This window comes from Synchiropus splendidus, chromosome 3 (genome assembly GCF_027744825.2).
Source record: "Synchiropus splendidus isolate RoL2022-P1 chromosome 3, RoL_Sspl_1.0, whole genome shotgun sequence".
Classification (NCBI taxonomy): Eukaryota; Metazoa; Chordata; class Actinopteri; order Syngnathiformes; family Callionymidae; genus Synchiropus; species Synchiropus splendidus.
In genome coordinates, this window is record NC_071336.1 from 15376474 (window position 1) to 15393644 (window position 17171).

At 42.8% G+C, this 17171-nt stretch overlaps 1 protein-coding gene across 1 annotated transcript in view; it reads right to left on the reverse strand.

Annotated features, from left to right (window-relative positions):
• Positions 1-16628, reverse strand: part of gal3st3 (galactose-3-O-sulfotransferase 3) — a 30009-nt gene extending 13381 nt beyond the window's left edge. The window contains exon 1 of the mRNA XM_053860279.1: positions 16422-16628. The gene's annotated coding sequence lies outside the window, so the exon portion shown is untranslated. The remainder of the gene's footprint in view (positions 1-16421) is intronic.
• Between the last annotated feature and the right edge of the window lie 543 nt (positions 16629-17171).

Sequence of the window (17171 nt, forward strand, 5' to 3'; positions counted from 1 at the left end):
AGAGTACAGACTGTACTGTTGAGTGTTTGACACTGAAGTGAATTTGAATAAGAATTTTAATTTTGCAGTGTTTTGTGTTCATCTGTCCTCCACAGAAGAACACACTGTGCTCCCCGATCCCTGTGCACACACGCATGTAAGGACACACACAGCTGTCACAGTGAATGCCAGACAGCATTCATGATGAGACAGATTAGTTACTATTTTGGAGTAATTTGTGATGCTGCTAGAGGCCAGTTGGCGATTATTTAAGGCAAAAGTCTGTCTGAGTTGCAATGACCAACCTAATCCCAAGGATTTCTCTTTGCCTATTCCATAAACCAACACAATTTAATGTCCAATAGCTACTCTGGTGAGGCAGCAAAGAAGCTGGGGCACAAACCAATGTAGTATTGGTAGTAGTATAGAGTATATAGTATATAGAGTATTGAGCATGAGAACAGTGTCTCTTCTCTCATCTCCCTCTCTCCACAGTCTCACTCCAGTCCACATTACTGCAAGCCCTCAGTGACTTGAGCTCCTCCATCCAACAGACCACCCCACCCCGAAGAGGGTCCCAATGATTCTCAGAGGCTCCATCCTGTTCCTGGACATGAGGAAAGGTGGACTGAGTACACGCCTGATGCCCATGCTAATGCGTGTGCCAGAAAGCATGTCCATATTATTACTTGTTTGCAGTGTGGACTCCCCATAGCCAAGGAGATAGAAGCAATCTCTGCCTTCAAATGACCCCCCAGGGTGACTGTTTGGAGAGAGAGGGCGAAAATGCAGTGAGCAAAGAGCGTTGAGAGTAAAATTGAGCGGGTGAAGTGAAAAGCACATGTAGAGAGAAAGACGGCGAGAGAATATGAAAAGAGGTTTGAGACTAATTGAGCGAGCAGAATCAACATCAGGCTTATTGATAAAAGCCTTTTAGATCATTTCTTGCCGGCAAGTGCCAGAGGATAAGTCCAGGGAGGGAAGTGGAGACTGAAAACATCGACCAGACAATGTCCCCTCTGGTGAAGTCATGACAGGCACGTCCCCTGTTCCCGGGTTTTGGTGTAAACACCCAGTCCATAATATACAGTTCGATTCCTGAAAGAGGATGTGTTGAGTTCCCTTCAAGACACTTTTGTAATAATAGCAGGAAGGCGCCACAGAGCACAGTAGCAGCACTCTGACCTCTGACCCCACATCTTGTATGAACTCCATAAATTTTATTGCGTGGTAGATGAGAGTGCTGTGAAGGAAACCTCAAGACCTCTGTTTAAAAACAACTATCCATTAATGATGTCCTGGTGGATTCCACCCAAACAGTGAGCAGGACATTATGAAGCTGTACAGCGCCACCACCAACGTCGGGTCTACGCCAGGGGTTTTTGACTGAGAATGTCAAAAAGTAATTATTGTAAAATCTAATTCCATAGCAGCCCTGTATTTTCAAATGCTGAATACAACGGAATGGAAAAGGGGCGATTTTAGAGTATAATATGAAATTATTTTTTGATTTACTTAATATAATAATAATGAAGTTACATTAGAGAGACATTGTTTCACATAAGTGGAAGCCTCTTGAGATGCGCAGAGTAGCATGATTCCATAACCCCAACAATAAACTCAGTTACAGTGACCTAAACAGTTCCCATGAAGCTTTACCGAGCAGTCAACCAATCTCACTGCTGGATCACCGCAACATGGCTCCACAGCTGAGCACAGAAGAGCACAGAAGTGGGAAGAAGAACAAGTCGGAAAACTTATGGAAGAAGATGCTTCTGATGTGATGAGGCTCAATCTCGCCGCATGAAGCTCTAGAAATCCATGTTATAGTGAGCAACATCAATGAATGCTCCATTTGGCTGCAGAGCATCATGGGAAGTGACCATAACTGAGCTTGATGCAGAGAGTGATGGTACCGCACATGCTACTCAGATTAATACAATATTAATATCAGCTCAAGTTAATGGATAAATCAATGTAAAGTCCGAGAAACTGCCATCTGCCATAACAATGAGTCGGCGCGATGCAAAGAGATGGTTCGCAAGCCATAGGTTCCTGGCCGAGGCAGGTCTGCAGTCCTGACTCCACTGGGAGAAATAATTTGAAATCACTCCACAACATACACCTTTTTTTAAATGTTACCTCTCTGCCACCCTCAGAGTAAGTGGAAGAAAAATCTGACATTAGAGAGCTAAAAGACAACTTCCAGATGACAGGAAAGTTGGTCATTGGAACTCTATAGAATCTTAAATTCATCTTTTAATTAAAACACAAACACCTTAAAATGGGTAAAATGTGGACCCTCTTTTTGGTCTTTTGGCAGAATTTTGTAAAAGTTGGATGATCCCAATTGGCAGTTTTATTAGCTCTTAAACCAGACTGGACTATATGCACAAGTTTGCGCAGATGTAGTTCCAGGAAATCACTTGCCAGGGCACTACCTTAAGGGTAAGCCCAGCCCTTTTACTTTCACCGGGGAGTCACCTTTTGGGCACAACACCTGCTTCAATCCAGAAGGAAGTGAGTTGGTTAATTATTTACTGGAGCCACATCAGAACACCCCTGTTTATTTACTGTAGAAGAGGCGGTGCAGGTCCTGCCAAAAAAAGACAGAAGGGCAGTTTGTATTTGAAGTCAGCGTTTTCCCATCGCCACCAAGCTGTTTGAGTGATTAAAAAAGCCAGTCGATCATCATCTTTTGCGGTTGCTTTTGAAGAGGCATGCCGGGTTTCAACTCCCACCTCCTTATCACTGAGCTCTTGGTCTGTTTGCGGAACTCAATGTGCTCCAACAAATCAGCTGTTCATTTACATAACATTGCAGATTCCTCCTCACCAAATTAATGTGATGCTCTGAGTGGAGCCCTATAGCCGTTCGACCCCTCAAGAACCGCCACCGTGTGCCGGGCTGATTGGCCCGACGTCAGCCGGGGCCATGGGTGTCTCCTCGCTCTGCTGTGCTCTTCTGCCCCTCTTAAGTGTGACACCCATTACAGCGCATTTCTGGGAAAGAGCTGTAATCCAGCAGGTGCTTTTGGATAGAAGCCAGTATTTTTTCTTCTTCGTTCCATGTTCCCTGTTGTAAGATCCGATTCAAGACCACAGATCTGACTTCGTTGGGGGCAGTTTCCTTTGTAGCATCTCATTTTCTATCCAAATACTCCAGTGGGATCATGTGAACCCAATGCTCTTTGAAACTACAGTGGTGAACCATGTGCTGCAATTAATTGGTGGAGACCAACCAAACAGTGAAGGTGTCTCTGGAGCAGGAATCAGAAACTGTGGCCAATTATCAGAATCCACTTACTGACTGTCTGGTTGGACCAACAACAGCGGCAGCCTTTTTTTCAAGTGGTGGATTTTTCCGTCAGAAGCGGCTGTATCCAGGCTCCACTACAGCAGGTCGAAGCCAGGATCACCCTGGACATGTAGTAAGTCACACACTCGCAACTTCACATAATTTAAAGTTCTCATTACGGTGTGGGAGGAAACCAGAGTTCCACAAAGACAGAAGCTCACAAACAGTTAGAAGAGGGAGAACATAGAGTATATCATGAAGACTGGCCCCAGGTTAATATTGGATAAATGACTGAGACATAGCCTGGTTCCCTCAGTTTAAGTAAATCAGAGGTGCTCTGCCAGCGTGTCTTAATCAAGATAATAACAACATGACAACAAACTAACTTCAATTGTCTCTGATCTGCTCCATAACAAAAATGCAATTTAATTTAATCAAACATTGTGCTCTCCAGACAACAGGGAACCTTTGTAAGTGCAGTAGCACTGATCACACTGATGCACAAGACACGTGGCAGCTAGGATGATAACAACAACAACAAACATGGAGGAATCCCTGAACAAAAGCAAACAAAAGTGTCTGTTTGCCTTTGTTCAGGGATGTTTTTTGCTACACAATGACCAGGATTTCCACTACTGTGAATGTATTTGAAAATCTTATAACATTGAAATTGTTATACAAATATTTTCAAGACATTAAAAGAGCTTTAATTTAAATAAGGTGATATAAAAACCATCATGATTTATAAACAATATTTTGTTTTTTAAATGTATGTATGGGTCCATCATTTGATTCAGTAATATACCAAATTCATTCAAATTGAAAAATTTGGCTTCTTGTGGCAAATATTCTTATACCATTAAACTGTGATTCATTGAGATAACATAACTTTATAAGGCAGTAGCTGCAAGATGGAGCATCATCATGATGAGTGACTTCCTGCATCATGGAGAGGAGGACGGCGACATTTGAAACATATGCATGGGTGAGGAAAGATAGATCTGCAGGCGAGGTCCTCTTGAAACATAATTTGGTGGCAACTCTTTCAAGCTCTTGCGGGTTATATAAAGTTAGTCACCCTGGTGGAAACGGCCCCTGGGCCTCGAGTTTGCGCGTGAACCAGACCATTACACGTCTCATGATGCTGTTTTGATTGTGTGAAAACACAATCTTCATTGGTAATGTGTTTAGAATTGAGCTGACTGCCATTAGCCCCTCTGACTGCCTACCTGCTGAACCCTGAACTAAACCATGTCAGCACTGCGGCCGCATTGTTGGTTTTGCCAATACAACACCACTAATGACTCTAAAACGCCCTCCGCAAGCTCCGATAAGCAGGATCGATGCAGTTCAGATCAATAAAACTGCTCTCTGTTAGTGGAAATCTCTGCAGCAATTTGAAAAACCTTTTAGGGGGGAGGGTTGCCCCCATTCACACCTAATTATTTCTGGGTCAAACGGCCTTAATTGGATCTCGGTATGTTGATTATCATGGTGGCAAAAAAATCACTATCTGAAACCAGGTAATTGTAGAGAGGTAATTGGAGAATTTAAAGTAATATTTTGGGCCCCTGTTTGCAAAGGAGAAGACTCATTATTGAGAGGAAATAAAGCCAGAGAAGGTCTGGCGCTGAGTAAATCGGCAAATAAAGGAGGGCCCCGCTCGCCTGAAGCTAATATCAATAATACAAATGTATATTAAATAAGGGAAACAGGGCCTCTGGTAAAGTCGGAGCTTAAAGTGAGAGTCAATTCCTAGCGTGTGCTTGCAATACTCCTCCCGTGAGGAACGAACGTAAGTGATTTCTAGCTTTCCTAGATCTAAAAGTACCACGTGGTAAAGTCAAGAAGCACGATTCAACACAGTATGTCAGAGTGATTCAGTGAAACATCAGTTCAGAACACAGCCCAACTGCGATCAGAAAAGTGATCTGAAAAGTTGAACATTGGCTAGAATTAAAATGCAGAACAAATCACCATTAATATTTGGTCAGTCTTGGGTTTCAGAGCACCATTGTTGTGGTCTTGTTTCTTGTTCTGGGAGAACAGATACGATGACCTGGAGATTGCACTTCTCCTCACAGGGTACACTATGCGTCTGCCTGCCCCTTCCTGTCTGGGTTAGAGATACAGATCAGGTGGAATTCTGACTCCAAATCAGTAAAGTTCTCCCCCTTCAGCTGCAATTTTATCAACCATCTGTGGCCATGAACCCCAGGTCATGATGGAAAGAACTGTATCAATGATGTGTTTACTCTGACATAACGTGAAAAATGAAATACTTTTATCAGAATGTGCGGAGGTGTGACCTTGGAGTCAACCACGTTTTTTATCTGGATAATAGGGAGACCGACCATTTGTCCTACAGTTTGAAAAGCTTTATCTCAATGGACCACACCAAAAGTTTCTGTAGTCCAACCAGTGAGGTTCAAGCTAAAAGGTTGAACATCTGAAGACAATCTAAAATATCTTATATAGGCACCAAAAGAGGAAGTTTGCTAAGCACACTTTCCTAGCTGAACAAAAGAACCCACACACAGCATCATGTCAGTTGTTGGTGATGCCCCAAGGCTGAGGTTCTCAGTCAACTGCCCTCAGTGTGACCCTTCACTGAGTAGACTAGACCAGCCTCGTCTGGAGGGGAGCGGTTGTAAACTATAACAAAATACATAACACTTTGGTACTAACTCAGCGAACAAAGACGACACATATCTGTATCCCTGCTGGCATTTGGCAATTAAAACTCTCTGATTCCAAGAAGTTTATAGTCCACATGAGGGAACCACAATGGGGGCAAATACCATACAAATATTCCTTTGACAATAAAAAATAAAAATGGACGAATAAAGACACTGTTCTCAGACGGTATCCTGGAGGAGATCTAAAATGGCAGCAGCAAAGATTTGTGTGGGGAGTAAAAATTGAGGCAGGAATTCAGCGAGACGCTTATTTATTTCTCTTCCACTCTGTTTTCTTCACAACACCATACAGTAGAAGCACAATGACGTACAAAATATGAATGTAGCATTATGTATTTTTAAGTGTTTTTGTCTTGTTAGCTGTCAAGTATTGAAGGAAAGAATTATGTCTGGAAGTTGCTGGTGATTGCGTATTTGGTTATATAACATATGTGTCGCCATGGAGAGGCTGTCCTGGAACTTAAATTTATTTTTACATCTAAGCCAGTGAACCAATCAATGAAATCATGTCTCACAAAGACGGCGCATTAATAGCGATTTCATAATGACCTGAGATGGCAATGGAGAAACCATGACAGCATCAAAGTGGAAGAGCGGACAGCCAGATGAAGCGAGCACAAATTCTTGCACCGTCGCTGCAGGAAGCTTCATAATCCAGTTCCACATATGTGTTAAACAGCTCCACTAAACAGCTCTTGGGAGCCTAGCATGGAGGCACTCTGTGGTCCAGCCACTGTAGTCAGTTTAGGGGATTTGCAGGGAACATGTGATATCTTACTTAAAACATGTATTAGACTATGTCACAGATGGTCTTATAAGAGCCAAGCCTACAGTGAAAACCAATACAATCATCATCATCAGCAACACTTCTGAAAAGTCACTTTTTCCAAATAGTCTTTGTCCCCCCAACTTCTCAAAACAAACTTACTGTTTGAATGTCAAAAACTTCAACAGGATGTGGAGACATCTATGAATGCGAGATGACTTATCTATTAGGTGCAGTAATCTGTCTTCAAGTGCAACAATGTGGTTTAACATGATGATGATGCACTCTTTCAAGCAGTCAAATTGAGTTAGATCTTCTTTTTTTTAGCTACATGCCGATCAATCTCCATTGTGCAGGAGCCATGAAGCACCGAGCACTTGGGTCAGTGGCTATAGTCGCAATGAACCGTACTGGAAGATATGTTCAGAAGACCACAACTCGAAATAAATGAAAGTACTGAATCCCTTTCACACAGCACATTCTTCAAATTAAATGAGAGTCAAGAGTATTTTTACGGAGTAGCTTAGTTAGCTAATTCAAAAACAGCAAGTGTGCAACTTCAATTCCCGAACATTTGGCCAAGATCTATCGAAACTAAAACCATTATTATCACGGTACCATCTGTCACGAGTTTGGAGACATTTTACTGTAGTTTGCAGTAGTAAGAGCGATGGTAGCTGAGCCTGCCTTCTGTGTCTACTTTAACAGTGTACATTGGTGTCTACTGCTCCAGCTCTTCAAGACTCTCACCCAGATGAAGTAGTCCTCCAACATATCTACCAGGACAACCCTTGCAGCACTGGACAGCACAGAGCTTATTTGAGGGTTGGAAAAAATATTCTGTCAGGAATTAAAACTGCAAATTTAGTTTAGTCCGTTCTGTTGACCCAGCCCTCAAAGGCAATTTGCAAAAAAGAGGTTTGAAGACAAATACCTTTAACGTTCTGACAGGTATGAAATCTTAATGTGCACCTGTGGTCTTCTCACTAGCATTGGAGCGGACCACACCGGCTGTAATGACCCGATAACACACCCGTTAGTCAGAAAACAGATTAATGAAGTGGTCCACCAGGGACCCCAGGTGGGGGGCTTTCTGAGCCACAGCACTGCTCGCAGACAAAAACGGTGATTACACACTGAAACACACAGTACTCTCACTGCACCTGAGTGAAAATGATGGTGAAAACTCTTTAGCTCGCACTGGAAAGACTTCAGCACCTTTTGCTGGCTGGTATGTGTCTTTCTCAAGCTTTAGATGTCAGTAAAACCCCAGGCTCTTGATGAAGAATTTTATTATGCAGAGGTGTCCATGCTTTCTTGTTTTTATGGTCACTACATACTTTTAAAAGGACCCCAGGAGTCTAGGCGGTTTGAAGTCTGGAGGCAAGCTTTGTGCCACGATTTTGATTCGAAGAATTTCCAACCAGGGGGTTTGGGGATCATTCCACAAAGGCATTACATGTATATGACAAACATTTGTTCAATAATTCCTTTTCCAGTTCAATGATTTCTTTGCAGACCTTGCCTTGCGCAGGCTACTTTCACTAGCGTCGCACCCGAGTCACCGTGCAAGAAACCATGAAGCAAACAATCACGGATTCAAATGGGTAGATCTCCAACCCTTTCTACTTATTACCCTGAAATTTAGCAGACACCGGCCTCATGTAAAAAGATTGTTCCGGAAAACTTCAGATAAATGAATAGTTTGTGCACCTGTAGACTGTTTTAAGGCACAAATTCTTAAGATATGTTTCATAATCTGATCCAACCTTTATGGGTGACTGGGACAGTGATGCACCAATGACCGGATCAAGCCTCTTAAAGATGGATCGGGTATCGGTGAAAAAAAGACTGATCGTGGAAGCAGATCTTGGTATGTAAACTTTATGCATAACACTCACGTTGATGTCACACGCGGTTCTTTCAACGAAACACATAAGAACTAAAAAAGACAAGACAACTGCAGACAAGGAGAATAGTTTGGAGGAGAATAGGTGCAGAGATAGAATATGATGACTGTGTGGGTATAATGAAGCTCATGCAAATTGCCGGCGTTGTTCGGAGGACCCGGTCAGCATTGAAAGGCAGATGAATACAAGCGTCCACCCACTCCATGTAAACAGAGAGAGCAGCTCTCTCGCTGACGGGCAGAGCTCCGTGCAGCCATCAGTGCATCAGGCTCTCTGTGCCTTCAAGAGCAGCTTCCCTCCACACAATGTTCCCTAAACACACGTCCCTATTCCACACAAAACATTTGATCAGTCTCACTAAGTTGTATCCAGCGATATTCCATGTCAATTTCGTAATCAGCCAATTCTGCGATTCCTTCCACGATCCTGCGGAACTCATAGGGCAGTATTAGTCGCTGTGACTTGCGTGCCGCGAATGTTATGCATTTATGAGCAAGGACAGGCACGTCAATGTTCGCATCAGAATTTTTCGCGATTTCATGCCGTTTATTCGCATCGCCGTCTGTGTGCAAGGCCCATTTCACCGACAACTGCCACAGTGAATGTATCGAGGGACGGGAGTGACCTCATAAGTGGAACACCACCAGCACCTCACAATCACCACGGCCTACTGACAAATAAAGTCATTTTTGCCTTTTACGCAAAGCATGAACAGTGTAATCCCACAACAAGAAGGTTACACAGGTTTATGAGGTTTAACGCTGGTATCGGATCAGTACCTGTATTATATTGAGTGTCAGTATCGGGTCCAAAAAAGTTGGATCGCTGGTCCAAGTTTTTTTAATAGAACGGGGTCAACTAGTCAAAGGGATGAGGACACCCTGGAAAGGTTGCACATGGTTGCCCAAGTGGGAAGAAACCAGGTTGTTGACGGAAACTTGAATTAGCACATTGGTAATTGTCGTGTTGCTGTTATATTTTACTTCACCTTTACAAATCAAACAAAGTACTACCGCGAGCAATTGAGAACATTTCCGTACTAGCAATGCCTAAAATGTAACCAATTGATACCACCTTACTACAAAGGTGACTTGATCATTTCATGCTGCATCCACTCTGCCATGACACGCCCATTAATTAAGCATTTGTAAAGCACAAAACGTTCTTGATGTCACAGAATCTACTGTACAACCTTCCTCTTTTAACGTTAAGGGTTTACCAGGAGCGCAGTAAGACAGGCAGTGTATTCAAGACTAGAACAAATAAGTCAATAAAAGTGCTTACTTGTCTATCGATGTAAACTAAGACCACAAAAACAGCCTTTAAAATCACGACTCAACAAGTTCAACAATGAACAGTTTGTTCATTTAACCCGGAAGCTTCTCTCCCCTGATGCTGGTGCTGAAGTGTGATGTTCGGTTCACAGGATCTGGTTACTGGATTATACAGTGAGACAGATTCTATAGATAATGTATCCAGGGGCTCGTTGTTACAGAGCGAGGAGCTGATAGCCAACACAGTGTGTCCTTACTGCGTGGGCCAGTTGGGTTCAGTTTGATGTGGCATCTAGTGAAAGATATACTTCAAAGGGGTTTCTGCTTTCCCTGGGATCATGGGAGCAGTTGCACTGTGTGGTAAAGACATGTCCAACAATATGTTCTGCCTTACAGTACAGAACCTTTTGCACATATGGAGGATTAGAGCACATTCAGCTTGACTATTTAATTACAGAATGAACTGCTAAGATCACTCTTTATTAAAAGCAGACAATCCTATTAAGGTGCAATGGAAATACTTTAATCTGATACTGACATTTGTACACACAGATGTTGCTTTCACAGCACGGCTAGTGGGGGCAGCAGCGGTGTTACACTTAAGCCCAAAATTATTCATACCCCTGTCAAAAATAAGGTATTCCTAGTTTTTTTCCAGTTACACATTAGTATTTCACCTTAGATTTGACATAAATAATATATGCGGGCCAGTCTGGAACCTTGACCTGAGGTTCATGTGAGGTTTTGGGCACAGAAATGTGGCTTTCATCTGGAGAAAGAAGGGTGATGCCTTTAAACCAAAGAACACACTCCCTACTGTTAAACATGGAGGTGGAAGCATAATGCTGCGGGGCTGCCTTTCTGCCAATGGACCTGGCAGCTTCGTTGAAGTGGAAGGAATCATGAGGAAAGAGCAGCACATCAAGATTCTTCAAGAAGTCCTCAAGAAGGCAGCAGAGAACCTGGACCTGGAGGAGCATTGGACCTCTCACCAGGACAATGATCCAAAGCAAAGCATATGGCGAAGATGGTGAAGAAATGGTTCCAGGACAGTGATATTAATGTTATGAAGTGGCCAAGTCAAAGTCCTGCTTTAAACCCCATCGATAACCTTTAGATGGAGCTCAAGAAACAGGTGGCAGCACGGAAACCCCCTCAACCTCAAAGATCTGGAAACATTTGCAAAGGAGGAAGGGTCCACAATCCCTGTCGATACCTGGAAGAAGCTTGTGAGCAATTATAAAAATCCTTTGGAGGCTTGTTTTTACCCCGTTAAAGATGTTTATTTACACTTCTGTCTTTAATAAATTGGTTATGGCTTCAGTCTTTCTTGTGTGTCCTATTTCAGTAAAATCTGAAGCGATATACTGATGTGTAACTGAAAAACATAAGGAACTGTTTGTTTTTGACAGGGGTATGAATAATTTTGGGCTTAAGTTTTTTTTATGTTTGATAGCTGAACATGCATGTTTTTAGTTGATGATATGAACAGTGCCTCACAGGCTACATGATGAATTGTCATACACAATGAACTTTCAGTCAAATGACATGCATTTGCAGTTGGTAAGTCACGAAACGAAACACCAACATCGCGTTGACCGCACCGAATTTGACCGCTACATAGAGGCGAGCGAACAAATGCTAACCAGAGCTAACAGCAGGTGAAACCAATGCTAATGCAGGTTATTGTGTTTGGACGAGCAGCTGAGTTCTGTCGTTGAAGACCGGAGGTGTGCTATGAGCAGTAGCTGAATTGCTGATACTATTCCCTGGACATGCAGACGATGAAAATAGTAGCGGCCTGTCAGGTTATAAAGCAACGTTTATGTGTTTAATAAGTTACGTTTATATTTGTTTGGTCTGTTCACTGTTCACTGTTGTCTGTCGAGAGAATGAAACATATTTATTTTATATTAAGCACTTAGCCTTTTTTATTGTTTATTTGTTCAGTTGCAATGTTTTCTATATAGTGTTGTTCAGTAGTATTGCTATTTAGTACATTTGTGTAATCTAAAACAAAGTGAAATTTGTGTGTGATTTAGTTGAAGAAAAAACGTGGAAAAAAAATCACCAAAAATCAGTATCGGCCTGTTGGGACTTCTAAAATGCGATCGATACATCCCTTTTTCTTATTAACTTATGAAAGCAAAACACTCCTTCTCTGAAAGGTGTGACTGAAGAGTTTTCTTTACTGGCTGGATTTGGATTAAAAAAGTTAGGAGCAAATAAAAAGGTATGAGGAGGATGATTTTAAGTTCATTATGAGATCAAAATAGCTCCCTATTTACAACATTGGATTTCGCTTAATCCTACTAACAAGAGCTCAGAATCTGTGCACATGCAAGATTCATTTTCTGGATTATATTGGAGTATAGTTGTCTCTAAGAGGACGACTCCACCTGGGTGACCAGCCAACAAGAGGTTTCTTCCATTACTTAAAATCAAGAATGAATTATTCATTTTGTTATTCTCAGAACAGAAAGGCCATCCAGAGATTTTGCTCTCATAACCGTGCTGTTTCGCTGATGTTAATCCAGGGTCTGCTGAAATCTGGCGGTCTAACATCCACTGGTACACAGATGAAATATTGGCCCAGGCCAGCTCAGTGGAATCGGGCCCAAAGCCCGGCAAAACCCTTGTCCATCTGTCACAACCACGGCTGACATGCCACCCCACTAACAGCCATTTTAAAGGGTGGCATGAGATCAGATGCTCTTCTCTGTCTGTTTTTTTTATCCTCTCAAAATATTTTAGAGACCCTTACACTCTTTTGTTGACATTGTTTGCCAACAATGAGATAGTAGGCAGATGTCTGCCAATTCACAGCTGACTTTCAAATGAGGAAAATCTGCTTTCACTGGCATTATCTGATGTATTTTGAAGCGTAGGCTTATATTATTGTGTGTATTACACAATGAGCAATGCATAGAGGTGTGTTAGGAAAGTGGGAACGGTGCTTGGGGAAAAACAAGCTTTCTCGTTTTGAGGTTTGTTTGTAACAGCCGGTTAATTAGGGTCACACCAACACGTTGGTCAAGAAGGAACGCTATAATGAAAGCAAAAGCTACACACAAATATATAAGTGTGGGCGCACAAGCACACACTTGCGGTGAGTAGTAAAACCCACAAGTGAATTTTTAATCACAAGCACTCTAATCAGTCAAGCTCATCTTAAACACCACTCAAGACCTTCACTAATTCCCATCAGGAAGATCCCCTCATCCTGACTCAGACGCTTGTATCTGCCAGTGACAGAAAAACACTGTCAACTCTCACTTGACCACACCATTTGCTTTGATTTTTGCCAATCAGCTTTAGGTTTAGAGTTAGGCAAGGCCACACATTAATAACAGATCAATGTTATTATTTCAGTAGCTGCACTCGTATTTCTCCCAAGTATACACCTTGATGTACAGCATATGAGAGCCAACATAAATATGCCTTTAAAAACAACAGAAAAATGATCAGACCATCAGCACATTTGAATTTATCGAGGTTCTAAACTGAGCTCTGAGTCTGAGACCATGCTTTATAGGGCATCTATGCCTGTTCTTATATTCACAGGATCTATCGTTGTTTTCTCAGGTAGCAGGTTGGCAGGCTTTTGATCGTCCGTTGGCAGGCTAGCGCATTTGCAAAAAGACTGATAAAGTGAGCTGCTGCTTCTTTGTGCAAATCAGCTTCATTGCATTTCCAGTGACACTAGTCGTATCACACGCTCAAGGTGAAAAAATTGGACCTCTGGTGACAAGTTGTGGTGCACTAACCAGTTAGGGCCCAGATTTCATGGTGATGTACGCAGAGATGAAAACTGCTTGAAGAAAAAGCAGAAGGGAAGTGTCTGATGGACCCATACACTGCAAAAGCCACAGTAGATACAACACTCTACTTCTGCCTCTTTGCTCTGTCATTTTGTCTTTCCATAAGTTTAGAAGCTTTGGAGTGACCTACTACTTTATGGGGACTAGAGAGATGCTATGACTGGAGGAACGAGATGCCAGATACAAGCAGCTGAATTGAGTTTTTTTGTTTTTGATGGCTGGCGGGTGTCTCCCTTAGAGATAAGGTGAGGAGTTCTCTCACTCTGGAGAGACTCAGAGTACAGCAGCTGCTTCTCCGTGTTGAGAGGAGTCAGTTTAGGTGGTTCGGGCATCTCATGAGGATGTCCCATGGACGCCTCCCTTTGGAGGTGTTTCAGGCACGGCCAGCAGGGAGGAGACTGAGGGGTCAACCCAGGACCAGGTGGAGGGCTTTGGATGTTACCCGGCAACATATAAGGGATAGAGATAGAGACAAATTTGGTTAACACATTTGTATTTTTGTTGCCGGAAACCAATAACCACTTGGAAGTGACCAGCGAGGCAAGGAGCTACTGAGCAACTAGTTCTGTGCATGTAGAATGTGCATGTAAAAAACGGACGTCAATCTGTCTGAACAAACGACAAGAACAAGACAAAGCAACCCATACAATAGAATACCCATACAAAAAAAATACAATAGAGCAGTCCATCATCCTAAACAACACACCAAATTCTCAGGACCATTAAGATGGACTGAGAAGAACCAAATCTGATACTTGTAAGCTCTCCTTTCTCCATTATTAAATAGAGAGCCTCCAAGAAATGCATATGAAACATCATTACAATCTCAAACAAACAAGATACATTAAACCCTGCTGGTCAGCTCAGCACGACCCTGCCTCGTGTCTAAATATTTCTGCTTCCTGAAGCAATGTAAACAGACATTTCTTGGCTCCAGGTCTGAAGGACTTCCATCTTCAGGGACAGCAGCCAGCCCCAGTTGTATATCACCAGAGAACTGTTACATAAATAAACTCCTTTCCCAAAGCGACAGCCTAAAAGGACACCGTGGCTCTTAAGATCGCTCTTGTGATGACGTTTAGCACGACCACGCAGTGAATCTGAAGCCACACATCACATTTAATCACAGTGGCTCTACCCCATTGTCTTTGTCATCCGTGTATGTGTGCGAGATTTACAAGTGTGTGTGCCTCTCCCCAGTCGCCTCCATTGTAATTCGTTATTGCTATTCTCCAAACAGAACACATTCATCACTCAGTCCTGCTCTTTTCTTGAGGACGTGCCAGAAACCAAGACGCTTTCCAGCCTGAGCTTGTAAACGACCTGCGGCAAAAGGGTTTTATTAAGTCCTGAGGAGGCAGGCCAGGGACAATGGCAGAGCCCACACACGGCTGCAACACACATGACACACTGTCACGGAACACATGACACGCCGCCGTGGCCGGCCATTCCACTCCCTGTTTCAGTAGCAAAGAAAATTCAGTTTCACATTGTCACTTCGACCTTCTATTACAATTCATTTATTTCTCTCAAATTTTATTCATTTTTCTAGTTGTGGCTTGTGCTTATCTGATGCCAGTAACAAAATCTATTGAGTAAATTCACTTTTGTTGTACTGTATGATTCTTTTTTCCTTGATGTTAATGTCTATTATCTATTAATATATTTTACATTGTCTCCTTTAAGTTAAAAACACCTTTCTATGTTTCCCCTAACGACACAAACATGATAAAAACTTTGTTGGCATTATATCCACTGGCATTCTGGTTGAGATGTTTTGACTGTGTCCTTCAGTTTGAAAGAAGGCCTTATAGCTTTTAAAATGAGCGATGTCTGTTAGTTTCCATTAGAAAGGATAAGGAATGCAGGAGGTCACTCATCCAGCTAATCCCAAAGACATTCACATAGCGACTCCTTAATGACTTTCTTTAAATTGGGCACCAAGACATCAATATTCAAGTATTCACAATTGCCAACAGGCTTTTCCTGGCAAGAAAAACTCGAAGAGGATCATGAATAGCAAATTGTTCCATGTACATATTCATATTAATCCACATTACCCCACATCATTGGACACTTGCATTTATTAAATAACTTTAGGAGTGAACATTTCCCTCGTTGTTTCTGTTGTGAACTTGCGTTGTATCACTCACCTTTTCTTCCTGCAGGTTTTCATCACCTGACATTTACGATCGAATATTGTTCGTCCCAAACCGAAGTCAATCAATTAAAAGAGCGGGTGGATCCAATTAAATGAGAGCCCTGTTTGTGTAGCAGTGGCCGCTGCTGAGCGTATTCTAATCCCAGCAGCTCAATTCATTTAGCGGCAACTGTGAGCACACACTCCATCCGAGTGACCCGCGAGGCTTCATGAGACGACTCACACACACATACACCCCTTCTTCTCATCGTCCCCTCCTCAACACACGGCTCGGGGCATCGAACACAAACCTCGCACCGGGTGAGACGTGGGGCGAACCACATTCGGGGTGGCGCGCTGTAGACGCTGGCGGTTGCTCCACACTCGCAGAGGAGAAAGTGTCACCCCCTCAACCGCCATAGGACCGTTATCGTCCCCCATCTCGAATCCCCGCCGCTACACTCCCAACCGGCTGGAGACATTTGTCGGAGACTGACCGCGTCACCGAGGCTGAAGTAACACAAAGGCAACCCACCTTGGTCATGCCAAAGACGCGGTGGTGGAGCCGCTTCTTGTCCCGGTCAGCCGCTCTCCCCGTCCTCGCTCTTCTTCTCTGCTCTAATAGAAGGCTACAGTCTCCCTCCTTCTCATCCTCCTCGCCTGCATGTGGCTTCTATTTTGGTCTGTGTTGTGATTGTTGTTCAACCAGGCAGCCGATGTGCTGCTGTCTGTCTCAACTGGAGCTACGAGCTGCTCCTCATGTAACCCCTCCGCCCCCCTCTCCCTCTCCCTCTCTCTCTCTCTCCCAGCCAATAACATGAGAGAGAGAGAGAGAGAGAGAGAGAGAGATGTGCCTTGGATTCACCTGCTTACTTTACATGTACGTTGTTCTCACTGTAAATACACCTGAATAACGCGTGTGCTTGTAACAGATGTATTTAGTAGGGCTGCAACTAACAATTATTTTCGTCGTCGGCTAATCTTTTTTTTTTTCGATTAGTCGACGATTTGTGATTATGAACCTACGGAATTTTGAATTTCTGTTTAACCTAAAGTTGCATAAAATCATCTCACTGTGACTCTCTGACACCATTCATTTCTAGACAAGTATGAACCAGGAACACGTGTTAACCTTGTAAAGCATGAACCATATAAACCGAGGTTGTTATTGGTAAGAACAATTTAAAATCATCAATGTTGATATATGTATCTCATACAAAGCATCTGATCAACATACTCAAAAGTTCTTTTTTAATAATAATCTAAAACATTCAGTGTCGCTCCC